The 13,211-nt window shown below is 41.8% G+C and overlaps 1 non-coding gene across 1 annotated transcript; it reads right to left on the bottom strand.

The window, feature by feature from the left end:
* Positions 1 to 12,516: 12,516 nt before the first annotated feature.
* LOC136314873 (U1 spliceosomal RNA) lies at positions 12,517 to 12,681 on the bottom strand. The gene has a single exon (XR_010727443.1). It is a non-coding gene; the product is annotated as a U1 spliceosomal RNA (small nuclear RNA).
* Positions 12,682 to 13,211: the final 530 nt, after the last annotated feature.

Raw genomic sequence — 13,211 nt, 5'->3', positions numbered from 1 at the left:
TCCCTCATTGAACCCTTAAACCAGTGGTTCCCAAACTTTTTGAAGTCGGGGCACATTTAAAATCCTACAAATAATTGTAGGCACACTATATACAAATTTCTGAGAAATATGTTATAATAATTAAGTCACATATTAAAGAAAAAATATATAATCCAAGTGTGCTTTAATGGTAAATAAATATGACAAAATTGCCCTGGCCGGTTGGCTCAGCGGTAGAGCGTCGGCCTAGCGTGCGGAGGACCCGGGTTCGATTCCCGGCCAGGGCACACAGGAGAAGCGCCCATTTGCTTCTCCACACCTCCGCCGCGCTTTCCTCTCTGTCTCTCTCTTCCCCTCCCGCAGCCAAGGCTCCATTGGAGCAAAGATGGCCCGGGCGCTGGGGATGGCTCTGTGGCCTCTGCCTCAGGCGCTAGAGTGGCTCTGGTCGCAACATGGCGACGCCCAGGATGGGCAGTGCATCGCCCCCTGGTGGGCAGAGCTTCGCCCCATGGTGGGCGTGCCGGGTGGATCCCGGTCGGGCGCATGCGGGAGTCTGTCTGACTGTCTCTCCCTGTTTCCAGCTTCGGAAAAATGAAAAAAGAAAAAAAAAAAAAAAAAAAGAATAAATATGACAAAATTAAATTTATTCTGATATTAAAAAACATTTTTTGAGTTATGCTTTTTAGAATTCATAAAAAAGAGGGGTTAAAAAATTTAAAAACAACAAAAAAGTTATCTTTTTATATATATAGATACTTTTTTTTTTTTTTGGTATTTTTCTGAAGCTGGAAACGGGGAGACGGTCAGACAGACTCCCGTATGCGCCCAAACGGGATCCACCCGGCACGTCCACCAGGGGGCGATGCTCTGCCCACCAGGGGGCGATGCTCTGCCCCTCCAGGGCGTCGCTCTGCCGCGACCAGAGCCACTCTAGCGCCTGAGGCAGAGGCCAAGGAACCATCCCCAGCACCCAGGCCATCTTTGCTCCAATAGAGCCTCGCTGTGGGAGGGGAAGAGAGAGACAGAGAGGAAGGAGAGGGGGAGGGGTGGAGAGACAGATGGGCGCCTCTCCTGTGTGCCCTGGCCAGGAATCGAACCCGGGACCTTTGCACGCCAGGCCGACGCTCTACCACTGAGCCAACCGGCCAGGGCCTTTATTCTGTAGACCATAAGGCAACCCTAAATGATCTTGATAGATACATTCTTAGTGAGATTTAGTAAATTCGGCAGGTCCCCACGCAAATGTGTTAAATTTTTTCATTCTTGTGTTTATGAGAAACATGAGCCTGATGTGTCCTAGCAATTTCTTCAATGATTAGGCATGTATTTGAAAGGCAAACTCTCATTCCTTCATCAATACATTAAAGAATTTCTCTCCTTTTACTCTTAATTGTGTTGAGTGCAGAAAACCCCCATCATACATATCATCTTAACTTTACACCAAACAAAGGATAGAAGAAACTTGCCTCCAGTCTTTCCCGGGAACAATGGGGGGTAGTGTAAACAATCCAGCACCACAGCTTAACAGCCTTTTGCTACCTAATCAGGCAAATGAGGTGGGGGGTTGGGCAGATTGTCAGCTTACAGCCAATTCCCCGCACCTCTGTCCCCCAAAAATCTAAAGTCCAAAAACTCTGTTGGTTTTTTGGTCCCCAACAGGCACATATTTCTCTGGAATACCATAGGGGACACCTGGAAATTTTCTAGGGCACACCAGTGTGCCCTGGTGCACACTTTGAGAACCACTGCTTTAAACCATCTCAAACAAACGTCTAACTAGCACGCATTGTTTTATGTTTGTTTTTACATCTACAACTCCTTTACTAGATTCCAGGTAATATCCTTCAGTGAGAGAAACTGGTCCTTGTTTATTATCTTTTTTTTTTTTTTTTTTTTTTTGTATTTTTCTGAAGCTGGAAACGGGGAGAGACAGTCAGACAGACTCCCGCATGCGCCCGACCGGGATCCACCCAGCACGCCCACCAGGGGGGACGCTCTGCCCACCAGGGGGCGATGCTCTGCCCCTCCGGGGCGTCGCTCTGCCGCGACTAGAGCCACTCTAGCGCCTGGGGCAGAGGCCAAGGAGCCATCCCCAGCGCCCGGGCCATCTTTGCTTCAATGGAGCCTTGGCTGCAGGAGGGGAAGAGAGAGACAGAGAGGAAGGGGGGGGGTTGAGAAGCAAATGGGTGCTTCTCCTATGTGCCCTGGCCGGAAATTGAACCCGGGTCCCCCGCACGCCAGGCCGACGCTCTACTGCTGAGCCAACCGGCCAGGGCCTGTTTATTATTTTTCCCCAAGGAGTAAACAGCAGAAGCTTAAGAAAAGTTTGAGTGAACAAATGGCCTTAAACATTATGCATACTAAAGAAGTTTAAACTTTATTCTGTAGACCCTGAATGGTCTTGATAGAACAGAGTCGTTTTCTAAGATGTTTTAAAACCATTACTGTTGAAAAAAATAGAAGCAGAGAAACTGGTATTGAGGCTGTTATAATTGTCTAAGCAGTTGATTACAAGACTAATCTATGGCAAAGGCAGCAGAAATGAAGATGAACAAGAAACTCGAAGACAATTCAGAGGTGTGATAGATAGGCCTTGATGATTAACATAAGGACTAAAGTTAAATTGATGCAAATTCTTAGCTTTGAGCGACTTGATGAATTGACCAAGGAAAAAAACAGAAAAACAAGGAACAGATCTGTGGGATAAGATAAAGAATTCACTATATAATCTATTGCAGTGATTTTCAACATTTTTACACTTGGAAGACTGATGAAAACAGGAGAACTATTTTGGGGAGCAGTGAGGCAGAAATCACCCTGAGAATAAGCAAATTCAACTGAGATAATTGGGTCTATAATCTTTATACAATATCAGGGTGGTTAACTCTTTCACGGACTGGCATGAAACATTTGGCAGACTGATCTGCAGATCAGCAGCTGAAAAACACTGATCTATAGTACTCAGGACTTGTTCATAAATACTTGAAGAAGAAAAGAGATCTGGTTATAAATAACCCAAATACTTTCTCAGCTTCCCTCAAATTATGGAGGTAAGTTATTTGTTAATAATTATTAGGCTTTGTGTATATTATACCAAAACAGATGGCTCTAATGCAACTAGTCTACATCATGGCTTCTCCCACTTCTAAGCGGCTAAATGGGCTTCTTATCCTGATATCTATGTGGCCTTCTGAAGTTCCTGTGACAACTGACTCTATCAGTAAGAGAATGCACAGTGATAAAACAACAGCAAAATGCTCTTGAGGCAGCCTGTGAGCTAAAGACTGGGAAGAAAGAGTTTGTTTTCCTGCTGTTATGCTTTTCATATCAGAAAAGGGCTGAGTTGAGTTCTAGACCACATTCATTTAAAAAGGATCTTTGCCATGCACTTTCTGCCAATGGGTAATGATAGAACAAGGCATTAACTGTGCCATCTAGTGCTTGGCTTTTCACTTTCTTGTCTCTGCTAATCTCATAAGGACTGAATTATGGGGCTCAGAGTAGGGAGGACTTTAGGGCATATGCTTTGGATCAGGACAGATCTGAGCTTGAATTGGATATCTAGCATTGATTATCTGTGTGACCTTGAGTAAATTTTTTATCCTTTTTAAACCTCAGGTACCTTATCTCTAAGATAAGAATAGCTGTTACCTAATAATATCATTATAGTAAGTTTATATGAAAAGTACTTAGCACAGTGCCTAGCCAGAAATAAACTTAATAAATGCATTCTGATATGACTACTTATACTACAATTGTAAGATGTAATTTGCAATCTGATCAAACCCTATTTCCTCAATACACATACAAGAACTTTATCATGAAGGTCATCTCACCATTTCCTCATTCCACTCTCCTGTGAATTAGCATGAAATATGTATGGCAGAGTGAGAACAGGTGAGGATTTGAAGTCTACTAGACTTGAGTTCAAACATGTTTTCCATCATTTTTTGGCTCACCTAAAAATGGATGTTAATAATACTTCTTCCTTGTAGTTAATAAAAAGAGAACCATAGGTAACCTGACCAGACAGTGACGCAGTGGATAGAACATTCGATTGGGACGCAGAGGACCCAGGTTTGAAACCTTGAGATCACCGGCTTGAGCGCGGGCTCATCTGGTTTGAATATAGCTCACTAGCTTGAAACCAAGGGTGGCTTGGTCAAGGAGTCACTCGGTCTGCTGTAGTCCCCTGGTCAAGGCACATATGAGAAAGCAATCAATGAACAACTAAGGTCCTGCAATAAAGAATTGATGCTTCTCATCTCTCTCCCTTCCTGTCTGTCTGTCCCTATCTGTCCCTCTCTCTGTCTCTGTCACACACACAATAAAAGAACCACAGGTAGAATGAGCTCACTGAGGTTATAAATTTTATCTGTTTTGTTCATAGGTATATCCCAAGCATTTTACCTAGTGTCAGGCATGAAATAGGTAGGTACTCAATCAATATTTGTTAAATGATATTAAAGTCATTTGTACTCTTCCTGGAACAGAGTAGGTTCTTATTTCCTTCATTTTTTATTCCTCCCTCCTTAGCTAATTGATGATTTGGAGTCCACAGAAAAGCCATAGAATTGTCAGAGATGCTGGGTTTCATTCACTCTATCACAAACCAGTAGATTTGAGCCACTTCTACTCTTCAGATGATCTTTAAGAAAGTTGACTAAGTTGCTAACATTTGCGGGAATAGAAGATTTCACAGCAATATCCCAATTCCAAATTCTCCTGAAATTTTCGAAGGACTGGCAATGAATGGCTTAATTTTCAAGAGGCAACAGTGAGCAAAGTATGCGCAGAAGGACAGGCGCGTTCCCGTATAAACAACCTCTACCATTTCCTATTGTCTCTGTGACACTGCAGCTGAATTACTCTGGATCACTAACTTTGCTCTGCAGGTTTTCCTTTGTATTGTTTGATTGGCTGATTGATTTTTAGAGAGAGTGGAAAGGAGAGAGGGAGAGAGAGAGAGAAATATCAATTTGTTTTTCCACCTATTCGTGCCATCCTTGGTTGAGTCTTGTATGTCCCCTGACCAGGAATCGATCCCGCAACCTTGGCATGTTGGTACAATGCTCTTACCAACTGAGCTACCCAGTCAGGGTCTGCAGGTTTTCTTATATCCAAACACCTCTCTCATTTATATGACCTCCCTGGCTATTACAGGTATTTGAATTGTCAGCCCTGTTTCATAGCTTTAAAAGGGTCAGTTGGAAAGGGCTGAATCACTGCATAATTTTAAACCTATAGCAGGGTATGGACCAAGTGGATGAAGGGGCGAGAGTCATTCCTCTTGCTCTGGGATGCTTAACAATATAGATATTCCATAATGTGCTTTTATATTTTATGATAAACATTTCCTCAATCTGTGAATAATGATAACATTATAAGCATCACCAATGATATCATAAAAACATTGACATGTTTAGGATTTTTTCTGACTGTTTAAGTGAAAACCCCTGGATGTTTTTATAGCAGGGACATGTCCAGAAACATCAACTGTGCTTGTGCTTTGGAACTGAATCTTAAATGATTTCATGGACCAATGGCATCTAAGGCAGCAGTCAGCTAACAGAGACTTTTCTAGGTGATAGAAAACATTTGCTGCTGGGATAACCATAGCGATTAAAATACCTCAGTCATGGTGTGGTTTTCCCAGTCTTTGTTTATGTAACTTGGTGATTTGTTGGCTCAGGAATTTTAGGATTTATCATCCTAGGAAAAGATGACGTACAGGAAACAAGAAAACACAACCCTTTGCAACTCACTTTAAAACATCTGGGTTCGTGGGGTGTGGAATCAATGAGAGCTATCCAAAATCCCAACAGAGAGATGGGGGAGAAGAGAGAAAAGGAGGGGAGAAGAGAGAAAAGGAGGGGAGAAAAAGAGGAGGGAGAGAGAGGAATAAATAGGAAAGGAAGAAGAGGAGAGAAGAGGGTAGGAAGAGAAAGGAAGGAAAAGAGAGGAAAGAAATTCAAGTAGCAAAATGTTTCAGCCTCCTTTTTCTTGGACCATAAAAGACTGAAATCAGAAAGGGGAATAAAAAAGGTGGAGGAGAAAGAGACAAAAATGAACAAGGAGAAAAAGGGGGAGAAAATAATTAGCTAGTGGAACTGATTGGGAGTTTTATCTTTCCTCTTCTCCCTTTTGGAGGCTTAAAAAAGTAGAAAAATGAAGAAATCAAGACCACAGAGATGACAACCTTCTCTTATTTGATGGAATATGGTGGCTTCTCTCAGTCTAGGTTTACTCTGGACATTTTAATTCTGAAGGATTCTTTCCTGACTTGCAATTGTCCCCATAGTGAAAACAAGCAATAGATAAAATTTATCTTTATTTTTAACCACTCTCCCTTCCCCACATACCAGGACATAAAACCTTTTCCCTCAGGAATCAGTGCTTTGAACTGGCCCACGGAGTTATGGCGGCCTTTATAAATGAACAAATAAAAAGAAATGGCGGATCTATAGGAAAACCTACATTGTAGCCCTGTATCCAAGCTGCTTTTTTCCTCTACCATAAATGAGGTTGATATTTTGATGTCCATCTAATTAATGCATTTATCTATTCTTTATTTCTGAACTCAGAAACACAAGGGAGGAATGTTGTTTATTGTTTCATAAAGTTCCCAATTAGTGAATCAACTGGGAATCTTGATAGATAGTTGTAAGCACTGATATTCAGAGGCTAGAATAATCCATGGAAACCATGGAGACATGAAGGTTATTGGTTCAATCAGGGCAGGAAGATTAGGCTTCACGCTTCAGTGTTCCATAAATTCAGGCTTCTCTGGCTTTTGATCTTGGTAATTTGTAGCAGCTTCTATGATGATTATGCAGCTGCTTTTTAAATAGGCATGGACTGCGGGGGCCTCTGCAAATTACCCTGAACTGGTTTTATGGGCACAGATTGGTGTTAGCAGAAATTATATCAACATTCATTCATTCATTCATTCAAATGCACAACTATTTCATCAGGACTCACTAAGTGCCAGGCACTATTCTGAATTCTCCAAAGATACCTGTGTACAAAAGATAAAGGAAGATAAGGGGATGAGGAATCCTAGAGTTTGCAGGAAAGTTTCCAATGTAAAGTGACTTGGTCAGGCAGAGGCTTGAAGGAGGTGCTGGCCTGAGTTATGCAGCTATAAGGGAGGCTCGGAGGAAGATCATTCCAGGTATAGGGAAAAGATTAAAAAAAAAAAAGGTATGGCAAGGAGGTGATGCTTCGACATTGTGAGCAAAAAGTGAAGGATTGGAGAGGTCAGGGAGTTATGAGGGAGAAAAATAATGTAGAGACGTGTTCCAATTGTGCAGATTTGCTGACTGAGTGAGATGGAAAGTCATCCCCTGGTTTCATAATTTGAATTATGTTTGTGAAGAATCTTTGTGTCTCCTGTGTAAGATTAGAATAAAGGGGCAAGGGTGGAAGTAGGAAGACCAGTCAGAAAGCTGCTACATTTATTACAGATAAGCAATTTTGGTACCTTCGGCCAAGGTTATCAAAATGAAGGTAGTAAAGGGTAGTCAATTTGGGGATATGTTTGAAGTGAAAATCAACTGGATTTCCTGATCACTAGGATTAAAAGTAAGGGGGTGGAAAGAGAAGATTTAAGGATGACTAAGGTTTTTAGCCTGGGAAATCAGAAGAACAGACTTTCTAATTAATGAGGTAGAACAGGTTTGGGGAGGAAGAGCAGAAGTTTAGTTTTGAATAAGTTTGAGAATTTTATCAGAATTTTAGGTTGAGGTGTGGAGTATAGTCAAACTTATGATTCTAGAGTTCAAGTGGAAGATTAGCGAAGGAAATATAAGTTTGGAGGTCAACCGCATATTGATGGGACATCAAGCCCTGAGACTTAATGAAATTAATAAAGGAGTGTGAAGAAAGTATATGCACTGTGGGAAGAAAAGACCCAAGAACTGATTAACCTTCATATTTCTGGAAGAAAATCAAAGATTTTTTTTAGTCTAAGTGAAACTTACATCACAAAAGACAGAGCACCTGTTTACAGATGTTTGACTATATAAAATCGTTTTATACTATTTGTACTGGTTCACATCCAGAGCTATAAACCAGAAGATTATTTAACCTTAGAATTGTTATGCCAGGCATACTTAGGTACCCTTAAATTGATTGCTCCAAATTCCTCCTCGCTGTATTTTGGGTTACAGAAAGAACATAGGAGAGGTCACGGGGTTATGTGGTTTTCCCCTTCGGTTCCCAAAGTCACCTACCATCACATGGTTTCATGTTAGCTTTTTAAATATATTGGAGCCACAGATACTAGCTTCAAGCAGACAGAGAAGAGGAATGTTATAAAATAAGCAAGTCAAAGAAATGGCCTTTCATCTATAAATTTGCTGAAAATAGAACTTTTACTTGGACTGAAATGGAGGAAAATTTGAAAGACATTATCACAAATACAATGAGCTAACACTGAGTAAAGAAAGTTTATGCAGCCTGACCTGTGGTGGCGCAGTGGGTCAAGTGTCGACCTGGAATGCTGAGGTTGCTGGTTCAAAACCCTGGGCTTGCCCAGTCAAGGCACATATGGGAGTTGATGCTTCCTGCTCCTCCCCCCATCTCTCTCTCTCTCTCTTCTCTCTCTTTCTCTTCACTAAAATAAATAAATGAATAAAAATAATTAAAAAGAAAGTTTATGCACAACATGCTTTAATCTTTGGAAACAAGAGCAGAAGCAGACCAAGGGAAATTTCTGGATAGTTTAAATAAATCAGAGGACTTTGGCCCAAGAAATGGAGAGGGGCTCTACTTTGAAAAGGTTCTGCTCTGAAGAAGGAAACTGGGGAAATATCAAGGCATCTTCAGAGAAAGAGCCTCAGAGAGTAAATAAAATTTTCTCCACCAGATGTTGAGATCCAAGAAAGTACTGAAAGGTTCCCGTGTGTGTGTGTGTGTGTCAGAGACAAACAGGAAGGGAGAGAGATGAGAAGCATCAGTTCTTTGTTGCAGCTCCTTAGTCTCCTTAATTGTTCAACTGATTGCTTTTTCATATGTGCCTTGACCAGGGGGCTACAGCAGAGCAAGTGATCGCTCCTTGCTCAAGCCAGTAACTTTGGGCTTCAAGCCAGCAACCTTTTGGGCTCAAGCCAGCGACCATGGGGTCATGTCTATGATCCCATGCTCAAGCTAGTGACCCTGTGCTCAAGCTGGTGAGCCTGCGCTCAAGCCTGTGACCTCTGTGCATCGAACCCAGGTCCTCCATGTCCCAGTCTGATGCTCTATCCACTGCGCCACTGCCTGGTCAGGCAAAGGTACCCTTTTCAAACAACCAATAGAGCTTATTAGAAACTGCATCCATGAAACTTGGGCTAGAAGAACTATGTAGCTACAGAAAATATGGACTGTTCCAAGAGTGACCATCATCCAACTGTGTGACAGGTTCACAACCTTCCCTTATACCCTCTTCTGATCTCTACGCCCTCAGGAGTAACCCCTATCCTGCCTCTAGCAGCATCGCTTGGTTTTTGCCTATTTTTGTTTGTACCTTTTTGTCTCTTATTTGACTCAAGGTTCTGTCTGTAAGAATCTTCCATATGTAGCCATAGTTTGTATGGTACTCCACTATGTGCATATCTTTCAATATACTTGTCATTGTTAATGAACATTTAGGTTGTATCCAAATTGGAGCTGTTATCAGAAGGTTACTATGAACATTCTGGTGCATATCTTTAAGTGAACATGTTTGCATTTCTGTGGGTACATACCTAGAAGCAGAATTGCTTGGTGAAATGGTATGTCTGTGTTTGATTTTAGTGGCTACTGACAGATAGTTTTCCAAAGTGACTATACTGACTAAGGGTTAGACATTTAGTGTTGAAACGAGACACGATTCCAGAGAAGATTCTATGATAGAGGTCTTGGACCTTACAAGGCCCCTAGGGCCTTAGGTTTCAGAATCACTCATAGTCGCTTTACTTCCGGAATGTACAGAAATGGATTCTCCAGTGAAAGCAAAGGCAGAGGTGAGAAGGAAGCAACCCCTGAGAGGCAGAGTTCAGAAACCAAGGAAATTCATTCCCTAGCAAGGGCAGTGATGGCAGACGTGCGGAAGAAGGCTAAAATGCTTCCTTACTAGAAGTGGCAGTTCTGCTACCCGGTGAAGTCCTCTCTCAGCACAGGAGAAGCACTGGCCTCAGTGGAGGTTAGATCCTAAGAAGCTTTGGTTATGTGACGTAGGAAACAGAGAGACTAAAAGCAAGATGTCATGACTAGAAACTGTGGTGGGGATGATGATATGTCACCGAAGCCCCTTTTGATGATGGACATGTTGTCCACCTACTGGTAGGGATGTTGGTGGGTAGAAAGCCTTCAGTGGTCAGATCCTTCAGGAATTGCTTCAGATGCAGTGAGTCACCTGGCTCAAGGTCACATCCTTCTCTGCGTAGTCCACATTCAGTGACCTGGGTCAGTGTGATATAAAGCCCTGGCCATCCTGGTCCAAAACTCAAGACCATTATGGGTCCTTCTAGTTCCCGATGGAAGTTGACCAATGCAACCTTGGGCCCATATTAGAGCTCTCCGTCTCCCTCTACCCATTCCTGTTTCCTTCTCTTTTTTTTTTCCATACATATTGATCCCCTACAAACTCAATAAATATTCTACATACCAAACTCTGTTTCACAACCTACTTCCCAGGAAAGCTAACCTGTGACAGGGTCACTTTGCCAAAAAGACAGGAGTGTCTCCAATATCCCTACCCACTGTTAGAATAAGTGTGTTCCGCTACTCTGGAGACTCTTCAAATACCATCTATACAATGTGAGGCTGAGCTTTGAATTATTTCAGTTTCAGCAAGTACTTACACAACGAGAGAACACCAGGCGGCAGCTGCTAAAATCCATGTGTAAGTACCTCAGTGGGAGGCTACGACAGCTCTGGCTAAGACTGAACAGACCAACACGCTGGGCAGCAGGACTTGGATTTCAATTTCTTCGAACTTTAATTTAAAATGGCAAAGGAGTTTAATTTGAAGTCTTTGATTTCACTGCCAGAATTTTTAATAAGAAGGGGTCAAATTAGGGACTTTTCCATACCGCTCCTCCTGTATTATTTGTGATGGTTTTGTGCTGCCATTCAGGGTAGTGACTTGAGCTACACTGGACATTGGGGCTGAGGATGATTTGAAAAGGGAAGTAGAATTGGGAGCAAATGTCAACTCAAGGTACAGCACAGCTTCAAAGTAAATTTAATGAATGTCCTGTTCTGAACAATTTCAGAATCTTCTCTTAATGAAAACCAACCTGCCCAGTGGGAAGTGTAGCTTAACAAAGGTGGGAGAAAAATCACTTTATTACACATATACCATTGTTTGCCCAAAGGATTAAGAGATCAAAAAGTGGGTGTTCGGAAAAACCCCCTAGACAGAATCCAAATTCACATAAAAATATCTGCTAAAACAACATATCTGTATTCATTCTCTCTCTTTTTCTCCCTCCCTCCTTAACCACCCCCCTCTCTCTACATATATAGATTTTTTTTTTGTTAATTCTCCATCCTCTACTTGGCTTGGCCCTATTCTATGAAGAAAGGACACATGTTGATGGCGAAGAACTGCTCTTCAAAAGGCTTTTTGAAATCTCATCATTATTATAAATGCAAGGAGCTTATCAAATATAAAGCTAATTAATGTCTTACTATTGTCAGTTTAATTCATGTGTCTATTCTTCAAATACTCCGAACTTTTAAGACTAAAGAAGGAAATAATTAACTGAAAAAGAAGATTGGAGACATATCAGACAGGGTCTCAAGTTACAAACTAAGGAGTGGGACATGTTGGAGAAGGTTTACAGGACTACCGAGAGCAGAAAGGATCTCAGTGTGAGAGAGTAGGCTATCCCCTTTGAATCGCTGGGTCTAGGTAAAACAATTTATACCTCAAATGTTCCTTTGTGCCCACAGCTTACACGAAGGGCACATGTGCAGTTCATTACTCCTCCTGGTTCATGGGTTCAGAGGCAGGCAGCTATGCTATATTTTACGCCAGATGCAATGCTTAGTTTAGGACAGGGGTCCCCAAACTTTTTACACAGGGGGCCAGTTCACTGTCCCTCAGACCATTGGAGGGCCAGACTATAAAAAAAACTATGAACAAATCCCTATGCACACTGCACAGATCTTATTTTAAAGTAAAAAAAAACAAAATGGGAACAAATACACTATTTAAAATAAAGAACAAGTAAATTTAAATCAACCAACTGACCAGTATTTCAATGGGAACTATGCTCCTCTCACTGACCACCAATGAAAGAGGTGCCCCTTCCGGAAGTGCGGCGGGGGCCGGATAAATGGCCTCAGGGGGCCGCATGCGGCCCACGAGCCGTAGTTTGGGGACCCCTGGTTTAGGACTTTGGTCCTGAGTTATCATAATGTAGCTTCTACTTCTGTAAGAACAGATTTTTTTTTCATACTTTTTTCTTGTTCCATTGTGTTGTTTACTTCCAAATGGAGGGAATTTGCCTAAAGACTATTAGAAATGAATATTTTTCATATTTTTTTAAATAATTTAATAAAATTAAGGGGAGAGCACGAACGCAGTGCCCCACTACCACAAACTATGCAGTCTAGTTTCCCACATTTTGGGGAAATCGCAGGGGTCAGCACAGCCGAAGTGCAATGGATAAGCCTCGCCCTGGGAAAACCACCTTCGTGATCATGGTGTCTCCCCTGCCAGGTAAGTATTATTTTTCATATTTTTATTCAAGATCTGATTCCTCTACCCCTGTCCTCTCCTCCTGTTTTCCCCATAAAGAACCTCCTCAATTGTCTAACATTCCTGGATTTTACACTTCACACTGTCGGGAAAGGACACAACACCTTGAATATTATACATTAGGGCTTGGTATTTGCTGATCCTTCAACTTGGGGTACTTTGGAGCTCAGATCTTATGGAATTCCTTTATGCTATTTTCACTTTCCTGACATTTTATAAGATTCTTTAGTTCATGATATATTCACTTGTGTATGGTAGAAAATCTGTGAGAGAGAAGAGGTAGCACTGTGTGCCCAACCCAGAAGAGTGCATGGTAAGGATGTGATGAATAAATGCCCAGGAACCTAGGAAAAGGAAATCTTTTTTAGCTTTTTTCTAGTTCAAGATAGGGCTTGATGGCTAAAAAAGGAAAAAAAGTCCAGTGGTTTCTCTGCTGGGACGTAGCTTATGGGATCATTGAGGAGAAACAAGACTTAAGAATAAATCCCCTGGGCCCTGG

Source organism: Saccopteryx bilineata, chromosome 10 (assembly GCF_036850765.1).
Source record: "Saccopteryx bilineata isolate mSacBil1 chromosome 10, mSacBil1_pri_phased_curated, whole genome shotgun sequence".
Taxonomy (NCBI): domain Eukaryota; kingdom Metazoa; phylum Chordata; class Mammalia; order Chiroptera; family Emballonuridae; genus Saccopteryx; species Saccopteryx bilineata.
This window is presented reverse-complemented; position numbering and strand designations above follow the sequence as displayed.